The sequence below is a fragment of the Jaculus jaculus genome, chromosome 18 (genome assembly GCF_020740685.1).
Source record: "Jaculus jaculus isolate mJacJac1 chromosome 18, mJacJac1.mat.Y.cur, whole genome shotgun sequence".
Lineage (NCBI taxonomy): Eukaryota > Metazoa > Chordata > Mammalia > Rodentia > Dipodidae > Jaculus > Jaculus jaculus.
Window position 1 is genome coordinate 37,177,818 of NC_059119.1, and position 15,370 is coordinate 37,193,187.

Sequence of the window (15,370 nt, forward strand, 5' to 3'; positions counted from 1 at the left end):
ATCTTCTTGCTTCTTTCTTAACTCAGCCCCTCCTGGGTGAGCTCCTTGCGTTCACAGGCCAAACCTCTTTCTTTTTTGAGGTAGGGTCTCTAGCCCAGGTTGACCTGGAATTCATTATGTAGTCTCAGGGTGGCCTCAAACTATCGGTGATCCTCCTACTTCTGCCACACAAGTGCTGGAATTAAAGGCATACACCACCACACCCGGCTCCAATACTCTCTTTTTACACCTGAGTCTGATGATAGGCTTACCCTAATTAAATGTCTGATCTATATAGAGGAGGTTGGGCACTCCCTGTCCCTCTCCTTTTGCCCTGTGACCTGGCCTGAATACCCATGTGAGTCTCTCTCCTTCCTAGACTGGCTGGGATCAGCCTGTAAGGAACCCGCCTGAGTGGTACCTGCCTGGATGGCAATTGGAGAGAACTTGTGTTGACTTGGATATTGTCTGCCTGCCTTCTGTCTGGGTCATGCTGTGTGGTACTTTCTCGCTTTGATTACATGTATGATCTTTGATCTGAGTCCTTCACTATTTCTCAATCCTCTCTGGTCTTGTATTTGAAATGGATCTTTTGATTTCCACATGTGGGTATTTTTCTTCCTGCTTTCTTTTCAACCAGACAAGGAGAATTCTCCTTTGGCTCAAATCTTTCTGCTGGTTTCCTCCCTAGATCTTAATTTCTCCTAAAGAAACTTCATGCTTTTTGATTTCTTCCTAAATAAACTCAATAATTCATAATTTGTCCTTCTCCAATCTATTTTTATTAATTCCTTGTTGTATTAATTCCCTCCTGAACCCCCAAATCCTGAACCAATATATGTTAAAAAAAAATACCAGCTGGGGCACCGAGGGCATCTCGGCTGTGGTTACGGCGAGGACGCGGCTGTTCCTCGGCTCGGGGGCGGGCCTGGGGTCGGGGTGCTGCAGCCATGTGGAGGGGCTCAGCGAAGGGAAGGGGCGGCGAAGGGCGCCTCTAGCTGGGACGCCGACGGGCAGAACGCAGATAGCGCGCAGAGGACAGTAGTGATGAGGATGGGGGCAGGAAGGGGGAGGCGAGGAGATGATGCACAGTAGCCGTGACGGCTTAGGGCTCGGTAGGGGGTCACGTAGGTGAGGTGGCCGGGCAGACACCCGAGAGGTAAGGCAGGCTTCAGAGAGGGGCATAGACGGACCAAGGGTCATGTAAATGGGCAGAGATGTGAAGTTGCAATATGGAGGGGCTGAAGCGGGAAAAGTTTGAGGACAGAGAGAGCAGGTTACACTGAGCTCTATGAAGTGCCCTGTGCAAGATCCGGAGGTGTCTGGCCATAGTGAAGTCACCAAAGGCATTTCCAGTAGTGACTTCCCATTCCACGAGGAATGTGGCTTCTCTTTCGAGGTGCATGCCCCCTCCGGATCTTGCTGCCACTGCACGGCGAGTGGATGGGTCGGAGGGGCCTGCCCAGAAGCATGGCCCCAGGCCCTCCTCGCAGAAAGTACAGGAAGGAGGCTCTCCCAGCCCTGGAGGTGCCAGTGTTGCCTGTAACCACAACCGAAATCCGCCAGTATTTGCGGTCACGTGGAATCCCCTTCCAGGATGGCCACGGTTGTTCCCGAGCACCAAGCCCCTTTGTGGCGTCCCCAGAGGTCAAAGATCAAAAGGGTCCGACCACGTCCTTCACTCTCTTCATCGACAAGACCACAGGACGCTTTCTCTGTATGACCAGCCTAGCAGAGGGGAGCCGGGAAGACTTCCAGGCCAGTGTGGAGGGACAAGGGGATGGGGTCAAAGAGGGCTTCCTGCTTAGTGAGGCACCAGAAGCTGAGGACATTGAAAAGGTGCGGGGGATCTGGGACTGAGCTATACCTCTGTGGGAGTTACCTGACCCCAAGGAGGCCCAGCTGGCTCGAGTGATGTTTGGCCTTACCAAAGTGACAGATGACACACTCAGAAGGTTCAGTGTTCGGAATCTTCGATCTGCTCGAAGTCTGGTCTTCCCCTGGTATACCCCTGGTGGTACTGGACTACGTGGCCTGAAGCTACTAGGGGCTGAAGGCCAGGGGGATGGCGGGCACTATGCGGAGACCACCATTCCCCGGCCTGGTGCCCACCACAACCTGTTTGGATTACCACTGATCAGCCATCGAGATGCAGAGGTGGTCCTAACAAGTCGTGAGCTGGATAGTATGGCCTTGAGCCAGTCTACAGGCCTACCTACCCTTGCCCTACCCCGGGGAACAGTCTGCTTGCCTCCTGCCTTACCTCGAACAGTTCCGAAGAGTTGTGTTCTGGCTAGGGGATGACCTTAGATCCTGGGAAGCTGCTAAACTGTTTGCCAGAAAACTTAACCCCAAGCGATGCTCCTTGGTAAGGCCTGGAAATGAGCAGCCCTGGCCCCTGGAGGCCCTGAACCGAGGTTTAAATCTTTCACGTATTCTTCGTACCACCCTCCCTGCTTGGCACAAGTCTATTGTGTCTTTCCGGCAGCTCCGTGAGGAGGTACTAGAACTGTCAAATGTGGAGCAAGCAGCTGGGGTCCATTGGAGCCGCTTCCCAGACCTCAATCGTCTGTTGAAGGGGCATCGGAAAGGCGAGTTGACAGTCTTTACAGGGCCAATGGGCAGTGGAAAGACTACATTTATCAGTGAATATGCCCTGGATTTGTGTACCCAGGGGGTGAACACACTGTGGGGTAGCTTTGAGATCAGCAATGTGAGATTAGCCCGGGTCATGCTGACCCAGTTTGCTGTGGCGCGGCTGGAAGAGCAACTTGACAAATACGAAGAGTGGGCAGACCGCTTTGAGGACCTGCCCCTCTACTTCATGACTTTCCACGGGCAACAGAGTATCAGGTCTGTAATAGACACCATGCAACATGCTGTGTACGTTTATGATGTTTGTCATGTGGTCATCGACAACTTGCAGTTCATGATGGGTCATGAGCAGCTCTCCATAGACAGGATTGCAGCTCAAGACTACATTGTGGGGGCCTTTCGGAAGTTTGCAACAGACAACAGTTGCCATGTGACCCTGGTTATTCATCCCCGGAAGGAAGATGATGACAAGGAACTGCAAACAGCATCCATTTTTGGCTCAGCCAAAGCAAGCCAAGAAGCAGACAACGTTCTGATCCTGCAGGATAGGAAGCTGGTGACCGGGCCAGGGAAACGGTATCTGCAGGTATCCAAGAACCGCTTTGATGGTGATGTTGGTGTCTTCCCACTAGAGTTCAACAAGAGCTCCCTCACCTTCTCCATCCCACCAAAGACCAAAGCCCACCTCAAGAAGATCAAGGATGATAGTGGACTAGTGGCCAAAACGTCCGCCTCTGGCAAAAAGGGGGCTATGACTCAGAATTCTGAGACTGGCTTAAGCCAGGACTTCAATCCCAACCAGCCAGATACCTCTAAGCCTTCAAGGTGAAGGTAGTGCATTACTGCTCACTGAAACTTGCCTGATCGAACAGACTAGGCACAGACTCTTAATCTTCTGAAAGGGCTCCTCTTTCCTGTAGTACTGAGCTAAGGTGCCTTCAGCCTAGGGCTACGTTCCATAGTGAGAAAATTCAAGTTAGCAGCTATTTGAGGATGCTCTTATGTGCTGGGTTTTGTTTGAGGTCCCATATCCACAGCACTAAAAGGTCAGAGAAGGTCTCTGTTTCCATAGAACCTGCATTTTGGTTAAAGAAACAAGACAAGCAGCCAGTATGGTGGTGCACACCTTTAATTCCAGCACTCGGTAGGCAGAGGTAGGAGGATTGCTGTGAGTTTAGGCCACCCTGAGAGTCCATAGTGAATTCCAGATCAGCCTGGGCTAGAGGAAGACCCTACTATGAAAAAAACAGAAAGAAAAAAAACAGAAGAAGAAATGAGACAAGCAGTGAACAAATAAGCATAGTGACGAGTGCTAGAGTGCTCACAGACCAGTTTAGTTACACAGTCTAAAATGTCTCTGGCGCAGAGCATCTGCGAGCTGGAAGGAATGGATTGTGATCATCTGGAGAAAGAGATCCAGGCTGAGAAAAGTAGCAAGCTCTGAAGTGGGAATGGATGGGTTCCTTGAACTTGGAGTAGGAGACATCTTGCTGAAATTTCAGCCTTTCAGACATTAAGAGCTAAATAAAGGGTAGAATCAGAAGAAAAAAAAAATACCAGAGAGTTTTGGGCTACAGAGCTACAGAGGACTCAGCAGTTTTTAGGAGCTTGCTTGCAAAGTCTGATGGCCCAAGTTTGATTCCCCAGTTCCCAGGGGCCCACATAAAGCCAGACACACAACGTGGCACATGCGTCTGGAGTTTGTGGGGCACGAGGCCCCAGTGTGTCCATTCTCATTCTTTCTATCTCTATCTCTCTCCCTGCTTGCAAATAAAAATATCGTTTTAGGGCTGGAGAGATGGCTTAGTGGTTAAGCGCTTGCCTGTGAAGCCTAAGGACCCCGGTTCGAGGCTCGGTTCCCCAGGTCCCACGTTAGCCAGATGCACAAGGGGGCGCACGAGTCTGGAGTTCGTTTGCAGAGGCTGGAAGCCCTGGCGCGCCCATTCTCTCTCTCTCCCTCTATCTGTCTTTCTCTCTGTGTCTGTCGCTCTCAAATAAATAAATAATTAAAAAAAATATCGTTTTTAAAAAGAGTGAGGCCCTACCTTGATAAATCAAAAATACATAAATAGAATAAAAAAGAGAGAACGGCATGTGGCGTGTTTGGGTCCTGTGAGCTCCAGGAGGGTGAGGGGCACGGTGTGTTTGGGGCCTGTGCATCCACTCTATGCTGCCTGTGTCTCTGTGGGTCCCCCTCCTCACACCCTGCCTGGGCAGATGGTTGGAGCTTCAGCCACCTCCTCTGATGGCCTCAAGTCATGCTGCTGTCTGCCTCCACGCACCAACACCTCTAAACTGGCTAACTCTGCCGACCAGAGCGCCAGCCTGGCCCATAGATGCAGTGCCGCCCCCCCCAGGTCTTCCCCCACTGCTGATATCCTCCTACCAGTGACCCCTTGGGACATTGCTCCTGAACCAGAAGGGGAACACAGGAATATCTGGCAACCAGCCACAAGGGGACACCTCTACAACCTGCTCAGCTGGGTACAGTAGGGGAGCAGGGACAAGTGTTGTGGCATGGCTGTGGTGGTGGGCTGAAGAGATTCCAGACCTCCAGTCACAGCTCTGTCAGCCACCATCTCAGCGCTGCAGGCAAGTGCCATCTCCACAGCCCACGCTCCTGTGGGAACAATGGCATCCCGCTCAAACAGGCTCAAACCAAAATTAGAACAGTCACTGAAGAGCCTGCTTCCTACCTAATAAAACAAACCTTTACCTCTAGATGGGTAGATCCCCCCACCCCCAACACAGACAACATGAGACTACAAACAGAGAACTCCACCACAGTTGCCTGGTCCCATAATGGAAATCTCCAGTGAAAAAAAACATAAAGGAGAGAACAGAAATTTAATCCCAAGGGCCGGGCATGGTGGCTATGCTTTTAATCCCAGCACTCAGGAGGCAGAGGTGGGAGGATCACCGTGAGTTCAAGGCCACCCTGAGACTACATAGTGAATTCCAGGTCATCCTGGGCTAGAGCAAGACCCTACCTCAAAGAGTTAAAAATGAATGAAAGAAAGAAAAGTAGATCCCAAAATGAAAACACATTAAGCTTACTTACTCTGACCAAGCAAATGCCTGAACTGTAGGCAAATCATCAAAATCCAACAATTGCATAAATGAAATTAGGCAGAATCCTCTCTTACAGCACACAGCTTTTATCACAAGGCTTAACACTTAATTGAAGAGACACAGAGAGACCTCAAAAGAGATAAATGAATTGAAGGTGAGTCAACAAATAGAGGATCTCAATAATCATCTGATTAAGCTTAATGAAAACATAATTAAATGCAAAAATGAGTTAGTTCCAAGAAGCATCAAGAAAATCAAATCTCCAGCCCAAGATTTGTACTTTTTAATAACGTTTACAAATTAAAAAAAAGAAAGAAAAGAAAATCAAACCACGCCAGGCATGGTGGCACATGCCTTTAATCCCAGCACTCAGGAGGCAGAGGTAGGAGGATTGCCGTGAGTTCGAGGCCACCCTGAGACTACATAGTGAATTCCAGGTCAGCCTGAGCTAGAGTGAGACCCTACCTTGGGGAAAAAAGAAAAAAAGAAAATCAAACCACGACTTGAAATTGGAACTCAAAAAAGGATAGATTATGATAAAGAAAAATGCAAAGAAAACAAAAACCAAACAGAATGTTTAAAAGCCTCTCTAGGGCTGGAGAGATAGCTTAGCAGTTAAGCGCTTGCCTGTGAAGCCTAAAGACCACTGTTCGAGGCTCTATTCCCCAGGACCCATGTTAGCCAGATGCACAAGGGGGTGCATGCATTTGGAATTCGTTTGCAGAGTCTGGAGGCCCTGGCATGTCCATATTCTCTTTCTCTCTCCCTTCTTCATTCTCTCTCTGTTGCTCTCAAATAAATAAATAAGTAAAAATATTTTAAAAATAAATAAATAAATAAATAAATAAATAAAAAATAAAAGACTCTCTAGAAACCACCAGTAACAGAGTTAATCATGTGGAGGCAGAACCTCAGATCTGGGAGACAAGACAGAATAAATTATTTGGGAGATGAAAAACTTTGACAAGTTCAAAAAATCATGCAAACAGAACATGAGTTCTGTTTATATTATCAAAAAATAACAAGAAATCTGGCATGGTGGTATATGACTGTAATTCCAGAGCTTGGGAGGAGAATTGCAAATTTGAGCCTAGCTTAGGTTACATAACAGGACCTTGTCTCACAAGAAATAAAAATAAAAAAACCTCAAGTTATAAGCACTGGTATGGAAGCTCATTAGCATGATTATAAACTTGAAAAGTAAAAGGCAAATGAACAAGCCACTGAAATATGAAAAAGTATACAACTGCATATGTAAAGGTGAAAAAGTTATAAAGTTTATAGGCGGTCTGGAGAGATTGCTTAGCAGTTAAGGTGCTTGCCTATGAAACCTAAGGACCCATGTTCAACTTTCCAGGTCACATGTAAGTCAGTGCACAAGGTGATGCAAGCGTGCAAGGTTGCACGTGTGCACAAAATGGTGCACACATCTGGAGTTTGACTGCAGTGGCTGGAGACCTCTCTCTCATAAAAATAAATAAATTTAAAAAGTTAAAAACTTATTTCTGAATATATATATATATATATATATATATTTAAATCATCAATTTCTTTATTATCTATCTATCTATCTATCTATCTATCAATCTATCATTTATCTATCTACCAAGAGTTAGGTACAGATCAGAGACTGATGTCTTAATAATAAGCAAAAACAGCTAGTACTTTTATAGCAGTCACCATGTGTCAAATACTCCACTGTTTTATGTGTATTAGTTCGCTTAATAATTTCAGCAGCCCTATCCCAAACATTATTATCCCTGTTTAGTGACAAAGGAATTGAAGCACCAGTAGGTTGATAACTTGAGCAAAATCACATAGATAATACTTTTTGGAGCTAGACTCCAAGGTTGAGCTTCTTGTTACCAATTTGGCTGTCTCATATTTGATATTTTATTTTATAAGAAATTCTAAATTTTCCAAAAAGTATAAGATAGATAGGTAGATCGATATAGATTATAGGTAGTAGATAGTGGAGATACACACACACACACACACACACACACACACACACACACACACTAGATAATGAAAGAATAGGGAAGTTTTACATTACAGTTCTATTACAATTCTTCCTGTACAGAATGTTGAGCCGGAGAAATATCTCAGGTGTACTTCCACATTTTTTCACAGTTGCCTTATCAACTGATTTCAATATCTCTTTTTCTAGTCCTGGTTACCTGCCAGGGCAAAGGCATAGGCCAACAGTGCCTTAGTGTAGACATGGCTACCATGGGATCCTTCCCTTGCTGACTTCCAGGACTCCAGCTTGAGAAAATTCTCTGTAGACCTGGGAACCATTTGCATTGCACATAAGGAAAGCTGGCACTTGGGTTTCAGTAAGCTAGTGTGTCAGATAACACGCTGTGGCTTTGTGGTGTCTAGGGAAGGACATGGTACCTACAGTGACTGGGAGCGGAATCTCCAGAAGAGCAATGGTGATGTAGGCAGAGAGGGTCGCTTCATCTTCCACTGCCCCCTGTGAACGTGAAAGAAGAGGTTTGCCTCTGAGAGCACTGCTGGTCGGTCGTTTCTATTTTGTTTTGATAATCATCCCCCTGGCACAAAGCACCACAGCCAGAACAGCCCATTCCTCTGTCTTGGTTCTACCCAGGTTGTACTGTCCTCTGGTACTTCCTGTTAGGAATTTCCACCTTTTTACTTCCTCTCTCCATCCCTATAGCTCCTAGAATGGAAAAACCAAAGCTTGCCTGGAAGCTTTCACCTTTATAGCATTGTTGATCAGAGACCCGGAGCTCTTGAAACAGCTGTTGTCCTTTTCTGCTTCTGGGAGAGCCAAAGAAGGGCTTGGGTAATGTGTGCCTCCTCGATGAAGATGTGTTTTCGCGCCTGAGCAAAAGTCTTCAGAACGAAGGCTGTGAGCCTGAGGATGGCAGAGGTACTATTTATGATGTAATTATGATTTTATGCCCTCTTCACAGCAGCAGATTTATGTGGCACTTTTTACACAGATGACACATCTAACAGGAATTCATGTGCACTGAGAGAATTCATGTGCACTGAGTCTCTTTGACAAACATGCTAGATGGAGAATTTCCTTGACAACACACTTTCTCTTTGAAACAGGGAGTCCAATATACTTATTTGTCTCTGTTATTGGATAAAGTCTATTAAGTATTTCTTCTCTTTAATGATTTATTTCTGTAGATGACAGAATCTCTTCACATGCAACTCTTCTACGTAGTAACTTTAAGTATTCTTCGCCTTAGAGATTTACAAATAATGTTTCATATCACTGTTTCCTTAACACCCTTCATTTAAACAAGTTCATTCTCAATCAAGACAAATGTAACCTAAGGAAAAAAGTACAGGCTGAAGATGATTTCATTTATCTGGAAGTTATGTGACATGATTACTACTGATATAATTTTAAAATCATGGTTATGGGAGCTATGAGAATATCTTGGTATATTGTTACCAGGATGACATTTGGGACCAAGTCAACTGCTATGCACACACACATACACATATTTTTGAATACCAGCTTTTCTCCCTGTTATTTTGCTAATTTTAGTACATTAATCTAGCATAATTTGCTGTGATTACAATAGCATATACTTTGGTAGTGTTTTTTTTGTTTTTGTTTTTCTAAGGTAGGGTCTCACTCTAGCTCAGGCTGATCTGGAATTCACTATGTATTCTCAGGGTGGCCTCGAACTCTCAGCCATCCTCCTACCTCTGCCTCCCAAGTGCTGGGATTAAAGGTTTGCCCTACCACGCCCGGCTTACTTTGGTAGTGTTGACAATATATCTTTTCTTCCATATGTGAATGTAGTAATTTTATGGATAATGTTTGTAATCAGGGTGAGCAGATGAAGTGAACTCAATAAAACAATTACTTCTGATAGACTTGTATTTATTTTCTGTTAATCGTGATAATTTTTAAAAGGTGAAAATGAGAAAAAGTTAATAGTTATTTTCATATGGTTTCCCATTTTCATCAAGTTAACATCAAAACAATTGTAAACATAAAAACATCCAAGTTGGGCTGGAGAGATGGCTTGGCGGTTAAGCACTTGCCTGTGAAGCCTAAGGACCCCGGTTTGAGGCTCGGTTCCCCAGGTCCCACGTTAGCCAGATGCACAAGGGGGCGCATGCATCTGGAGTTCATTTGCAGAGGCTGGAAGCCCTGGCGCGCCCATTCTCTCTCTCTCCCTCTATCTGTCTTTCTCTCTGTGGCTGTCGCTCTCAAATAAATAAATAAAAAATTTAAAAAAAATCCAAGTAAAAAAAGGTATTTTGACTCATTTAAAATAAAATAGTAGCTATTGAGAAACATCCATACACTGCCATTTTAATTTTAGTGGAATACATGAAGGAGAAAATGAAATGTATGTGTTGCTTATCTTCTTTTCCTCATGAAATTAACATTGAAACTTATATAGCAAGTTAAACAGAGTTAAAAGATAAACAGCCAAGTCAAAGGAAATACTTGCAATATGTTCAACAAATAATCAGTATTATAAAACAAAGGACAAAAAGAAAAAAAAGTACTCGAAGCACAAATGGGGATGTCAATTTATAAACAAGCAAAAATAGGTCCAACTTCCATGCTGATAAAGTGAAACAGCAGTAAAACATTTCAGTCCAAGTTTTGGCAGCAGTGATCAGCATTGGAGTAACAAGTGTTGGTGAAAAACATTATGGAAAAGTAGAATGATGGAAGTGTAAGTGCATTCAGGCAATAAGCAGAGGGATTTTGTTCTTCTGACACTAAGAATAGAGCAGGGGGAGGACATCGGCAGAACCAGGCTCTAGTACTTTCCAAGGTAGTTCAGCTCATAGGGATTCTGGGACCTTTTGTTGAAGCCTCCAGTCCTTAAGAAACAAGTCTGAGACGGTTGGTTGGCTCACAGAACTGAGTGAAGCCCAACTCACAAGGGCAAGGTAGCTCTCACATTCGTCATACCACCCCTCTATTTCAATGAGGCACAATGGCCAGGGGAGATCTCTTTGAGCCCCACAGCTTGTGCAGGGGAAGATCCATCTCTCTTACCATCCTGGAAACCAGTTTTGGACTTGCTTCACAGAAAACACTGGGGTAATATCACAGATAGACCAAAATTATTATAGACTTAAATAGACTGTTATAAGATGTTTGAAATAAGTCTAATGGTAACCAGAAAACAAAAACAAAAAAGTTAGTAGAAGAAAAATAAAAAATTAAAAGGGGACTGGAGAGTTGGCTTAAAGGTTAAGGCACTTGCCTGCAAAGCCAAAGGACTCAGGGTCGATTCCCCAGAACTGACATAAGCCAGATGCACAAGATGGCACATGCAGCTGGACTTTTTGTTTTTTGGTTTTTTTTGCAGTGGCTGGAGGCCCTGGCATGCCCATTTTCTCTCTCTCCTTCTCTCATTATCTATCTATCTATCTATCTATCTATCTATCTATCTATCTATCTACCTACTTATCTATCTATAATCTATCATTTATCTATCACCTATATATCTCTATATCTTTCACAAATAAATTTTAAAAAATCAAAACAATTCAAAACAGAAAAACATCAAGCCATAAAAGAAGACATCAAGAGAGGAAGACATATCTAAAAACAACCAATAAACAAAAAATGGCAGAAGTCCTAACTTATCAATAATTACCTCAATTGTACATTCACTAATAAGATTTAGTCTGACTGGCTATAAACCAAGGTCCAACTATTTGATGCCTATAAGAGAGTTACCTTATTCTTCAGGGTACACATAGATTGAAAAACATAAGAGCCATATGTAGAGGTCCATTCTGTCAGAGAATATAGAAATTATAAAAATATGTACCAAAAATAAGAGCACATAAGCCTATAAAATAAATATTAAAGGGTATGTAGCACTACAGGCTGCAATGTAATAAAAGTAGGGTACTTTAATGCCCCACTTTCAAAAGCAGATAGATCATCAAGGCAGAAAAGTTTGAAAACACTGGACTAAAACAGCAGTCTAGATCAAATGAACCTAACAAATAATTACAAAACACTGACAATAACAGAACATCATTCTTCTTGAGTACATAGAATATTCTTTTTTTTGTGATCAAAAATCACAGAATTTACTTCATGAATCTTGAAATGTTTATCATTCTAGGTTACAGAGGAGAAAATGATTCCTTGAACCTAGAAGTAAAAGGGAAGAAAACAGATGCTGAGGTCCAAGCCACTGTGGTCATCATTGCACATCAGCTAAGACAAGCCATTTACACTGACAAAGCTGATCCCAGTCCACTTAGAAGTAGTCATAATTCTGAGCCAAGTAACCTCTACATGTCTCAATTAAGCCACTGCAAAGGATAATCACAGCACCAACAATGCTACTGTGATTCAATGCAGTAATATATAAGAAGTATTACAGTCAACAGCAGCAAATATGTATTTAATAAAAGGAAGATAGCATTGTTATTATTACTACACCTATCATCACATTCCAAACTCATTTTCTATTACTTCCCCCAAAATTTACTGTAACAATAACTATCTCCTAAGTCTATATAAGTGAAATAAAAGCAGATTAAGTAAAACAAGAGCAGCAACAAAAAACAGACAATGAAAGGGCAACACAATGGTGCACGCCTTTAATCCCAGCATTAAGGAGGCAGAGGTAGGAGGATCACCATGAGTCTGAGGTCATCTTGACACTACATAGTGAATTCCGGGTCAGCCTGAGCTAGAGCAAGCCCATACCTCACATAGAATATTCTCTCTCTCTCTCTCTTTTTTTTTTTTTTTTTGCATTTTTAATTAGTTTTCTATTCAGCAAATACAGGCAGTTTGGTACCATTATTAGGCTCATCCGTGACCTCTACCCTCCTCATTGGTCCCTCCTTGTTGAGGTATATGGGTCATGCATTGGCATAGAATATTCTTAAGGATGGATCATATCATAAGCCATAAGCAAGTCTTAACTAATTAAAGAGGAACCATATAGTATGAAATAACTTTTTGACTACAAAATCATGAAATAAATCAGTAGTAGGAAGAATTTTGGAAAAATCACAAATATGTGGAAGTTTTTCAGTGAATACCTGAACCAACAAAGATCCAAGAAGAAATTTATATGCCCTGTAAAAATACTGAGACAACTGTGATAGACAATACAAAATACCACAACCTATATTATGTAGCAAAGACAGTGATAATATGAAAAATTATAGCAATAACTACCCACACCAGAAAATAAAAAAGAGCTCAAATAAATGACTCAACATTCTTCCACCAGAATTAGGAAAAGAACACATTACCCAAAATTGAAAGAAAGAATGAAGTAGTGAAATCATGGCAGAAATAAATCTTTCTCTCTCTCTCTCTTTTTTTTTTGAGGTAGGGTCTCACAGTAGCCCAGACTAACCCAGAACTCACTATGTAGTCTCAGGGTAGCCTCAAACTCACGGTGATCCTCCTACCTCTGCCTCCTGAGTGCTGGGATTAAAGGTGTGAGCCACCACGCCCAGCTTAGAAATAGATATTTTAACTAGAAAGATAATGTAAAATTGTGAAGAATCAATCTATTTAAAAGATAAAATTAAGGGCTGGGGAGACTGCTTAGTGGTTAAAGCACTTGCCTGCAAAGCCAAAGTACCCAGATTCAATTCCTCAGGAGCAACATAAGCCAGATGCACAAGGTGACACATGCATCTGGAGTTCATTTGCAGCAGCTAGAGGCCCTGGCATGCCCATATTCTCCCCCTCTCTCTTTCTCCTCTCACACACAAATAAGTAAATTAAAATTAAAAATATTTTAAAACATACAATTAGAAAATCTTTTGCTAAAGTAGGAATAAAGGCAAAGATTAACATAAATAATACCATGAATGAAGGAGGAGAGTGTAGCTTATATCATAAAAATGCCTCAATGCACCAACCAAAAGACCCCAGCTTGCAGACTGGATTAAAAGGCAGTATTCTGCCGTTTGTTGCCTCCAGGAAACTCATCTCTCAATAAAAGATAAGACATCGGCCTCCGTCACCCGCCTGCACAGCCTGACCTGAGATCCGTTTGCTTTTAGACAGTGCTGTTCCCATAATAAGGGGGCGGGCGTGGACATGGGAAGCAAAGGGCTTCCATTCGCCCTTGCACCTGGCCAGCGCTAGAGATGCCAGTGTTGGCGGATGGATGGATACGTGGTGGCGCCTGTGTCTGACAGAGCCGCTGTGAAACGAAAAGACAATCCTTCCTCGTCGCCTGGATAATCAAGTTTTGGCCGGACCTTTGAGCACGCGTCGAGACAGTGAGGACCCAGGCGAGAAGCACAGACTATGGCTGAAACGGATTAATAAGGAACTTAGTGATTTGGCCCGTGGCCCTCCAGCACAATGTTCTGTAGGGCCAGTTGGGGATGATGAGTTTCACTGGCAAGCCACAATTATGGTACCTAATGACAGTCCATATCAAGGCGGTGTATTCTTTTTGACAACTCATTTTCCTACAGACTACCCCTTCAAACCGCCTAAGGTTGCATTTACAACAAGAATTTATCATCCAAATATTAATAGTAACGGCAGCATTTGTCTTGATATTCTAAGATCACAGTGGTCTCCTGCTTTAACTATTTCTAAAGTTCTTTTATCCATTTGTTCACTGCTATGTGATCCAAACCCAGATGACCCCTAATGCCAGAGATTGCACGGATCTATAAAACAGACAGAGATAAGCACAACAGAGTATCTTGGGAATGGACTCAGAAGTAGGCCATGTGATGCTACCTTAAAGTCAGAATAACCTGCATTAGAGCTGGAATAAACTTTAAATGACTGTTCCATTTTTGATTTTCTTATCCAGCTGCTCCCCTGTCAGACTTTATCTTTTTTAATTTTACTTTTTGTTGACCTCCCTCCACTCATTCACATGCTCAGCTGAGAAGACGTAAGTTCTTCCAGCTTTGGACAATAACTGCTTTTAGAAACTGTAAAGTGGTCACAAGAGAACAATTGCCCAAGATTCAGAAATTATTTATTTATTTATTTATTTTTTTGAGGTAGGGTCTCACTCTAGCCCAGGCTGACCTGGAATTCACTATGGAGTCTCAGGGTGGCCTCGAACTCTCGGCGATCCTCCTACCTCTGCCTCCTGAGTGCTGGGATTAAAGGCGTGCGCCACCACGCCCGGCCAGAAAATTTTTAAACAATGGAGCATGTGTGGTATGTGGGCAATGTCTTCACTCTAACTTGGTTGAGACTAAACCATTCCTCACTGCTCTAACATGCTGAAGAAGTCATCTGAGGGGGAGGGAGATGGATGCTGTCACATCAAAGGAAACATTCTAGCAGCTTCCATTCTGGTTTTTAAGCCTTCCACTGTCAGAGATTTGAGGTTACGTGATATACTTTATGCTCATAACTGATGTGTCTGGAGAATTGGTAAGGAATTTGTAGCATCAACAGAACAGAAAATGTGATGTATCTTATGCATGTCAATAAAGGAAAGACCTGTTCTTGTTCTACAGAGAATGGAAATTGGAATTCAAACACCCTTTGTATTCCAAAATAGGGCCTGAAAACATTTTGTAATTCTCATTTAAAATTGTTAGGAGGCTTGGAGCTATTAGTTAATCTATCTTCCAATACACTGTTTAATATAGCACTGAATACATGATGCAAGTTGTCAACGGATGAGTGATCAACTAATAGCTCTGTTAATAATTGATTTATTTTTCTTCAATAAAGGTGCATAAACCAATTAAAAAAAAAAAGATAGACATCGCCTTAGGGTGA

At 43.0% G+C, this 15,370-nt stretch overlaps 2 pseudogenes; both read left to right on the forward strand.

Moving 5' to 3' along the window:
- The first annotated feature begins 1,302 nt into the window (after positions 1-1,302).
- On the forward strand, positions 1,303-3,435 carry LOC123455842 (annotated as a pseudogene).
- A 4,362-nt stretch (positions 3,436-7,797) lies between these two features.
- Positions 7,798-14,356, forward strand: LOC101616077 (annotated as a pseudogene).
- Positions 14,357-15,370: the final 1,014 nt, after the last annotated feature.